The sequence below is a fragment of the Dasypus novemcinctus genome, chromosome 5, assembly GCF_030445035.2.
Source record: "Dasypus novemcinctus isolate mDasNov1 chromosome 5, mDasNov1.1.hap2, whole genome shotgun sequence".
Taxonomy (NCBI): domain Eukaryota; kingdom Metazoa; phylum Chordata; class Mammalia; order Cingulata; family Dasypodidae; genus Dasypus; species Dasypus novemcinctus.
Window position 1 is genome coordinate 146,954,466 of NC_080677.1, and position 9,709 is coordinate 146,964,174.

General features: G+C 42.0%; 1 long non-coding RNA gene across 1 annotated transcript; it reads right to left on the reverse strand.

Moving 5' to 3' along the window:
• Window positions 1–274: 274 nt before the first annotated feature.
• On the reverse strand, window positions 275–9,127 carry LOC101412478 (uncharacterized). Its single transcript, XR_188877.3, has 3 exons — window positions 8,968–9,127; window positions 884–1,000; window positions 275–755 (listed from the first exon to the last, which is right to left on the reverse strand). It is a non-coding gene; the product is annotated as an uncharacterized lncRNA (long non-coding RNA).
• Between the last annotated feature and the right edge of the window lie 582 nt (window positions 9,128–9,709).

A 9,709-nucleotide genomic window follows, 5' to 3' on the forward strand; every position in this document is an offset into this window, starting at 1 on the left:
TTTAAATAAACTCAAGTAACTTCTATTCCTCCTCCGTATGACAGAAATGCATTAAAAGTCTTTATGTTATGGCATTTTGCAATTCATATATTCAGTAACAATATCAATTTTCCTTTGCAGAGGCAAGAAAGGTTTCTACTTTCTCTATTACAGTTTTCCACACTTTGCTAGGAAGGACCTTAGTAATCTTGATGATAAAACAATCTTCCTTCTGCAGTCCGTGGACAAAAATCCTGCTGGTGACCGTTGGTAAACATTTTGCAATCAATAGAGATTTGAAGAGAGACTCATTTATTTAGCCAAATAGCAAAAACAACAACAACAATAATGATTTTTGTAACAGAAAATATCAATGTCATTCCATTGAGTTCGGAATGTCTCAAACATAAAGACTGCCACGCAGTCTTCATTTACCGGACCCGGGAAGCCAGAGCCATCTCAGGAAACTTGCTGCTATTTTCTCTCCGACGCCTGCTCTTATTACTGTTCCTCTGGTTCTCGGCTGCCACTGCTTCTCTCCGAAGGATGCTGGGGGAACTCTATCTGCACAGCTGAGAACTTTGCCAAAGGGCTCCCTCTTCGTACCAAGGGCTGAGCCTCCAAGGGAAGAGGCTCAGAAGCTGGGCCAGAGCTGGGAAAGGCCCAGGAAGGCCACATGGAGGAGCCGCCTGAAGGCTGAGACGGCAAATAGTGGGGAAGTGAGGAGCAGACAGTGTTCAAAGCATCCTTTCAGAGGCAAGTCTGATCAGGGACACCTTCAGAAATAGGAAGAAATAAAAAAAGTAATCCACAGTAAGTGCACTGTGAAATGGGATGACAGCGGAAGCCAGAGAGCGGGCTGGAAGGGGACATGTCGATGGAGAAGAGAAGGGGGAGTACTCACGGCTTTGACACGTCCACAGGCTCATCCTGTCCTCTCGTGGCCCCGTGGGAACAGGATGGGAATGGGAATCACTGCCTTTCAACAGGCTCAGGAGTCCACTCACAGCATTACCCGGCTCTGCATAGGTGGAATTTAGAAGGATAAAGAGAAAAGGCAGGGGAAATGATTGTGTTCATGGCCAGCCTCCAAATCCCAAGAGACTGATGTACTCTAGTTTGGAAGCAAATTAGGGGGCGGGTGTATTAGTCAGCCAAAGGGGTGCTTATGCAAAATACCAGAAATTGGTTGGTTTTTATAAAGGGTATTTATTTGGGGTAGGAGCTTACAGATACCAGGCCATAAAGCATAAATTACTTCCCTCCCAAAGTCTATTTTCACGTGTAGGAGCAAGATGGCTGCCGATGTCTGCCAGGGTTCAGGCTTCCTGGGTTCCTCCCTTCCTGGGGCTGGCTTCTCATTCCTCTGTGAGCGTACTTCCTGGGGCTCCAGCTTAAGGCTTCAGCATCAAACTCCAACATTATAAAAAACCCCAACTCTGTCCTTCGCCATGCCTTTAATCTGAGAGTCCCCACCCACCAAGGGGCAGGTACTCAACGCCCTATTGACAAGAGGTTTACTTAATCAAGTAAACCTCTGAATCCAATATAATCTCATATGCCCAGAGGAAAAGACCAGTTTACAAACATAATCCAGTATTTCTTTTTGGAATTTATCAGTAATATCAAACTGCTACAGTGGGGGACTCACATAAGGCACTAAATTTAAGGAGGCACCAAAACAACTGTCAATGGGATAAATAATATTTTAATGCTATATGTTAAAAAAAATCAAAATTATTGCAAAAAAATACCATGATGAGCAAAATATCAACATTTCAAATACACAGTGTTGTGGAACCATATTGGAGCCTGAGGCAAAAGGAAAAATCAGCGGTACTGATCCTGTCTTTCTTTAAAATTTTGTTATTGTCTGTCAGATTTTTTGCATTAATTTTGATTTTTTTAAACGTGTTGCATTAAAATATCATTTGTCTTGATTACTGAAGTATTTTGGCACCGCGTAGACTTTGTGCCAGAGACCATGGCCTCGTTTGCCTTACACTAGTCCCGGTTCTACAAGAAATGGGTCCTGTGTGTCGTCCCAGAGGGTACATCTCTTTCCCTGATAAGTGTTTTCCCCCTTCTCCATTTCTTTATGGCTGCAGCAAGCAGGCTCTGAGGTAGGTAGGCAACAGTGGTTTTATTTGGATGGGGCTGGGGATATGATTCCAATATAAACAGAAGTATGGCACTTATATTCATTCATTCATTCCACAGTTGCTTACTGGTAAAAGGCATTGAGCAATTAGGGTCAGGTTTTAGGATTAAACAAAAATTAGGATCATTTTCTAAGTGTGCTGAGTTTCACCACCTTTCCTTTCCAGAAGGGCTCCTCAGGTTCTAGCCTGTCACCCCTTCTTCAGCCATGGTATAAGCAGAGGTTAGGAAATGGGAGACTCTTTTTTCTCCCCTTCAGGCCTTCAGCTAGCAGAAGCAGGGAAAATAACACTTTTTTCTTTTTCTTTCTGCACATACCAGGCTGACTGGCCTGCTTGGCCTTTGCAGGGGCGGGAGCTCCCCTGACTAAGCCGGGGCCACCTTCCACTCCGGGTCTGCTCACTTCTGCCACCGCAGACCTCGGCTCCTGGGTGGGGGGGCCTCGACAGGCAATCTGGGGAGGCTGGCTAGAGCCAGCCGAGAGATGAGGCAAAGATGGTAGTGGATTAGCTCCCTCTTGGTGGAAAGCTGCTGTGCCCAAGGCGAAGGAGCCAGGTCCGAGGGGTGCTAGAATCACTGGCGTGTATTTAAACTATTTAAACATGGATTGAGGAGGCCAAAGTTGGGGCTTAAGCACCATGCTGTGGACTGCCTTAGCTGGGAGAAGGAGATTTAAACCCTGGGCCCACCTTCCTCCCGGAGAAGGCGAGAGGAATGGGGAGTGGGCTGAGTGTTGAGTCCAGGGTTGGATGACGCTAGAAGGAGTTGGGCTTGTTCCAAGGCAAGAATTTAAAAGGGGGAGAGAAAGAGGCTTTCTCCCTCTTGAGACCAGGGAACACATGTTCTCTGATTCAAAGGGCAGAGCCGAGCACGGCTACTGCATTATTCATGAGCCATTATACTTCTAGGTTTGAGGGACAGTTATTTATAGCATATAATCCTTTTTACAAAATGACGCTACCCTGGCTGCTGGCTGAATTACATATAAGGCAAGTGGCTTGCCCCTGATGGAAATCCTATTGATGTTTCAAAACATACAGTATATAATGCGTGCTTGAAAATGAGTGTGTAAGTAACTCGGTTTTGCTGCATTTCTTCACAATGGAAAAGGTTTTCAACCACCAGCTCCAGCCGTGAGCTATGCCTAAAAATAGAATGGAACGACATCTATTTATATCTATTTTGAAACAGAAGGGAAAAAAAAAAAATCTCAGGCCTTATTAAAAACCACTCTAGAGAGTCTGTAGGATGAAAGATGCTGTGCGAGGCTCCGTTTTCATCTAAGTATACCATCTTGGTTTTTCAGCGCGTTCTTCCAGCCCTTGCAGCCAAGTGGGCGATGTGTTGAGTCAGTGACAAACCTGTTAGGGTTTGGGTTGGCCAGGTTCAAGCCATTCCCCCAAAACATATCCATCCTTCCTTTCACACACATCCAAACAGCTCTATGCAGAAGAAATTCCATGCTGTTGTAGGCATTCATTCATAAGAGACAAAAGTTAGAACGGTCAATGACGCAGGGCTTGACTCAGAGGGCTAAGAGATGGCCCAAGGGCAAACAAACAGTAAAGATCGCAGCCAAGGTTCCATCCAGCCAATCTAATACCAAAAGCAATCCTTTGAAATGGGTAGAGACTGGGCATTGGCGGTGGGTGGTGGAGTGGGTTTTTTGAATAGAACACGTATCATGTCATGCTTTTTTTTTTTAAGCACCGATTGGGAACCCCTTCTTTTCCCTGCTGACCTCCCACCAAGCAGGATGGTTAGGATTCATTTTTGAAATGGAAAATAATGATTGCCTGATTATCATGCTAATTAGAGAATTAAGGTGAAACAAATGAATCCAACCAGCATCGAAAACCTTAGAATAGGCTAGAACATATGACAGAACTTGGGATTTTTCAGGAATACTGATTTCAAGAAAATGGATAGTCTGTGCATGACTCTTAGATACCTCTAGCTAAGCTTGCTTAATTTGTCTTAGGCTTGCTGATGTTGTCACAGCAGTGTATCTGCAGCCAGAACAGACATCTGGAGATGAAATCAGCCATGTGGATGGGTCTGGGCTCTGCAATTTACATTGTAATCGCAGACCTGTCAGAAAACTACCATTTCAGAGGAAAAGGTGCTGAGGAAAAAACCACTACTGTGGCTTAGAAGAGGAATCTTGGCCTTAGATGAGAAGAGTGTGTTTACAAAAGAAATTCCCTGCTTCGATCCCATTCCTTCCTCACAATTTTTCTTCCAGCGGCAGGGACTGCAGGACGGCTGGACACTTTTTGGGTCCTTGGCTTCTATCCTTTTAGCAATAGCCAGAGGAGAGGCTGTCCCTGTCCCCCCTCTAACTTGCCGCTTTGTGGAATCTGCTGGTACTCTGCAGTCGTCTCTAGTCTCTGGGTGAATTTTTGCCAGAGAACAACGGCCGCCTCTCTGTTTTCCATCCCAGTGGAAGATTACTTGCAGGGGTCCTGAGCCCATGCATAGCATTGGCAATATACCCCCTCCCTACCAAAGGAAGCATGGAAACTAAGCGGACAGCAGTTATGGCAAGGATCTGTCCTAGTAGATGATCTGTAAACATGGCTGCCCAGCCCTTTAAGGGAGGGAAGCCGTAGGTGAGAAGGGATGTGCACAAAACGGTCAGTTCTTTACAGCACACAGATGCCCAATATTAGGAAACAAGGTTGACTGGGGGAAAATTACAGAGGGGGTCGTTTTTAGGTTTAATAACTCTGGTGTCCTTCTTGGCACTCTCCTACACGTGTATCAATCCCCCCACCCCCACTTGCAGGTGATGTCATACTAGACCTGGCTGCTTAGGGCCCCACCCCAACCAAAATATACAAATACTGCACTCAGAGCATTTCTAGCCTGGAGTCTTTTCTTGTTTCTTCATCTCCCCTAAACATATGCATTCTGAGTTTATTTCTTTGTATCAAGGCACCACTTTTTTTCTTCCTTTTTGGGGTGTGGGGGAGTAGAGAGGCAGTGGGTAAAAATGGATTCATTAAATAACCTACCTCTTTTGGTTAGGAATATGTTGATAACACGATCAAAATTCCTTCCTTCCTTTACAGTGAAAATTCAGGCTCAAAAAGGAAAACTTCTTTCCCACTTCAGAAAATGAGGAGGAACTATTAGAAGTTTTCTCACTGTCTCAGGAAGCTGTGTAATTAGTTCTCATCCGGAATAAAGGGAAAGAATATATATATTCTTATAAAGCAACTTTATGTGGAGATGATCTATAAAGAAATGAGAGAGATGCTATTAATCATCTCTCTTTATAGTCAACTTTTTTGTCAAAACCTAGGATGTAATTGAATAGAAATTAAATTTAAAATATGTCCTGGCTGCATTCCAATTTCAGTCATTATGGGTACTCTCGAAAAAGAGGGAGGGTTAGGGGATGGGAAAGTGGCAATGATTTCCACTTCATTTTATCTGGGTGACCAAATAATATCTATGGTTATTGTGATAGTTAAGTTCACGTGTCAACTTGGCTCAGTTGTGGTGTCTAGTTGGTTGATGATGCAAGCACTGGCCTGATTGTTGCTGGCAGGGTATTTTGTGGACTGAGATCGTAAGTCAGTTGATTGCATCTATAACCCTTTACATCTACAATCTACAGAAGAGATTGCCTTCAGCAACGAGGGAAGGCTCAGCCAATCAGTTGGCAGCTTTTAAAGGGAGAACTGATGATTTCAGCAGTCAGAAGAGAGACTTTGCATCTCTACTTCCACCAGCCAGTTTCACAAGGGGAACTCATCAAAACCTCTGAGTTTCCACTTTGAGGTCTGTCCTTTGGAATTTGGACTTGCCCATCCCCACAGTTGAGTGGGCCTGTTCTTATAATATATCTCTTAATCTATATATTAAGCTATATATCCTGTGGGTCCTGTTTCTCTGGAAAACCCTGACTAACACAGTTATAATATGAAGGCTCATCTAGTATTCAGTAACAGGCTCATTGAGATATGCTTTATGGGCGATTCAAAATTTCAAAGACCTATGCCTTATTTTCCTCTCTAATAAGCACATTTGCATCAAAATTGTCCACAATTAAATAATGCTTGGTAATGCCTTTGATAATGTTAAGGACTGAGAATGCACAAACAACTCTCTGAAAAAAGATTAAGAAAGCACAGTCCATGACACAAACTCAGCAAGCAATCCCTCAAAAGGTCACTAGGTGTCACTATCTTCCTCAAAATGGAAATCACTGGTTCCTCTCTACTTTGCCATTGAAATTTACTAGAATGAAATTTACTAGATTTCAAGGAAAACATCCTTTCTAAAAATAATGAGATGGTAATTAATAGGGGAAATGGCATAAAATTATTTCATCATTTAGTGAAACTATGGTTCTAAGTTACAGAAAAATGCCTTTTTTAAAGGTCTTTAAGCTGGCATGTAAAAAACTTCATGTTTCTGTTCTAAAATTGGCACAAGCTTGCCAAATCAAAGTAATGGCTTCAATGATACTAAAGAATCTAAAGGCAGGTTCCCTAATCTTTTCGGCTTGTCTCTTTTTCAGAAATCCTGTGCACTCCATTAGGTAGACATGGAAGGAAACCCCAGTGTTTCATTAACTCTCAAAATACTGCCTTTGTTATTGTGGGCCCATTGTCTGCATAGCCTGGTATTCCAGCTATCTTCTGGCCTACTTCATCCCGCAAGATGCACAGTCAGTTAGCTCCTAGGTGGACTGTCCATACTTCCAATTCCGGCAGAAATCCAGAGGTAGTTTGTGGAAGATTTCCAAAGGGTCAGTAAGAAGAAACCACACAGAATAAAATATCACGATCTACAGAGTGAAAGAAATATTTGTGCTCTTGGGGTGCTGAGGTGTCAGGCAGGCTGCTTTTCTCACGTCATCTCAGTTACCTCTCATTCAACCTGAAGAGAGAGGTGTTGCCGCTGTTTTAGGGATGAGAAGACTGAGGCTTTGACCAATCTTATAACTTCCTCAAGGTCAAGTTCTAAGTCAAAGTGGGTTTCAAATCTGTTCGGCTTCCAAACCCGAGCTCTGTCCCTAACACTTAGATGCCTCCCTGTTCTTGCCTTTCAAAATGGCCACCTAATAACATTAAGGAACTTGGAAAGAAAAGCTGACCAAAAGAGAAAGGATTAATTCTTAGAAAAAGCAAAAAAACAAAGGGCAGGGATTCAGAAGCTCTTTCTCTTTCTAATTTGGCTCCTCTGCTGGAAAGAAGAGAGATCCTACATTGCTGATGGAATGAAACTATTTAGGCTTCCCCAAATAGGTTGTTTTTGGAACCAATCAAATGGCAGTGTAGCAAGAGGAAAGTGCAATGCTTCCTTCACAGCTCTGCATGTATCAGCCAGGGAAGAAGAAAAGGGCTGGGCTTCCCTTTGCAATTGTTTCCATGCTTTGCCTCATGAAAAGCTTTCATATCATTCCATACAACTGACTCAGCCTCATACTGTTACTCTATTATATGCTTTACCCACATGCAGAAATGATTATTCATAACAGACCTGAACAAAGACCAATATTTATAATTACTGGCTACAATTCTCAGGATCAAGCTGGTTTACAATGGGATCTCTAAATTAAAGACACCTAATCCCAGGTTTGGAGAATTGCTGCCAGATCCTGTAGATGTAATTTGCTAAATAATTTCTTATTAAGAATAATTGCAAATCGCTGTAGACTGACTTTCACATTGTGGAACCCATAGTGACTCTGCATAAAAAGTAGGGCCTTTTTTTCCCCCTGTGGCTTTATTCTGCAATTTGGCTTTTGCTATAAGGAGCACCACATTTCTAGGAACTACAGCCCAACATCATTAAAGGAGGTATTATTTTGTGTTTAGTAGAGCACTAAATTGATGATATATAGTTGTGATTCTGACAGTGAATATCCATGTTACCATGGTGACAATATTATGTCATGTAAGGTTGTCCTTGGTGTTTCTGAGAGCAACCAGGTCACCACGAACTCCTCATTTATTTTGGAGACCCTAATAGCCCATGCTTATGTGTGCAGAATAAAATCAGGCTTATTAAGGCTACAAATAGCATGTGTGCTGAGAATCTATTCGACTCTGTTATTATATCAATTTACTACACGTTCATGAAACATTAGCATTAAAATAAAACAGACAATTAGTGAACTGCAAATGACTAATGCATCTACATTGTACAAATTTGTCTTTTCATATTCAAAGTACTTGTAAAGGCTCCAAGTTCTGCATACTCAGTCATTAACACACGAAACTCAGTGCAAGCGCGCACACACACACACACACACACACACAAATTTGTGAGAGAAAGACTCCAATTTACATGGGAACAGCCCATGTTTTCTAAGTAATGTCTCGTTTTACAAAGAGAGGGAAAAAAAAAAAGAAATGGAAAAGAAAATGAAGAGGAAAGAGTCAAGTATTATCAAGGAAGGGGGATCTTTGAGGAAGAAAACCCAGGCAGTCCCTCTAAGAAAGGATTTACTTATCTATTTATCTCTTTGTTTCAATTGAGCCATTCATTCATTACAGCATGCTTTGAGAATGATGGCAGTTTAGTATGAGGAGTACTTGAAATGTGTGAGTGTGAATGTGTGAGTGTGTGTATGTTGTGCATGAGACAGAGGGAGACAGAGGGAGACAGGGGAATAGAATAAGAAGAGGTAGAAGAAGGCGAGAGCAGACAAAGACGCAGAGAGGGAGAAAAAGGGAGAAGGTCTCCCTAGATAGATCTCACAGTGAAATTAAGAGGAGCAAACTAAAGGTGTGTGTGAAAAAATTCCTTTGCTCCCCTTGCCATATCTTGGAATTTCATTTTTTGAATCCCAGAGCTCAGAATACTTACTGACTGACTTCTCATCAGTTTCAGCCTTCATTGAGCAGAAAGAACTCCCAGGAGGAGATTGTGAATTCTGACAGGGTTGGGATAAGGCTGATTTTGACAATGAATCTTAAACTATAGTCTCACTGGGAAAAGAAATCCCAAGTGATCCTGCCCATCCAGCTCTGCGCCCTCCTGTGCAGGCATTTCATGGAAGCCTTCTGAGAACTCCACCAGAAGGTGGCAGTCTGATTGCCAAGTATTTCCTGCAAAAATTCAGTAAACATCGCATACATACAGAAGCCAAATAAGTGAGTTTTTCCCTTTGTCACTAACTTTAAACGCTGGAGAAAAAATAAGCAGAATGCAGGGAGCTTTGAAATAGCAAACAGCAGACAATATTTTCTTATAATTAAATATATATTTATATATACATAGGTGCCTAAATTTATTTAATATTTTCAAAAATAGAACCATCTAGTAATACAGGCTAAAAACTTCTGTGACTTTTCACACACATCCTTTGTCCCCACCCTTCCCCAATGGCAATAATTGAATCAATGAAAGTGCAGATTATTTTATCCCCAGTTGGCCCCAACGTGTTCGGAAGCTGACAAAATATCTACATTAAACAAAAAAAAATTCACAGGTTACAGTTTACATTAATTCATGGGCAGAATTAATAGAGTTAATAAACTAAGCAAGAAATATGTGAAAATGAAACTTGAAGAAATTAAATAGCTTGCTAAGATATCCTATAGCTTTC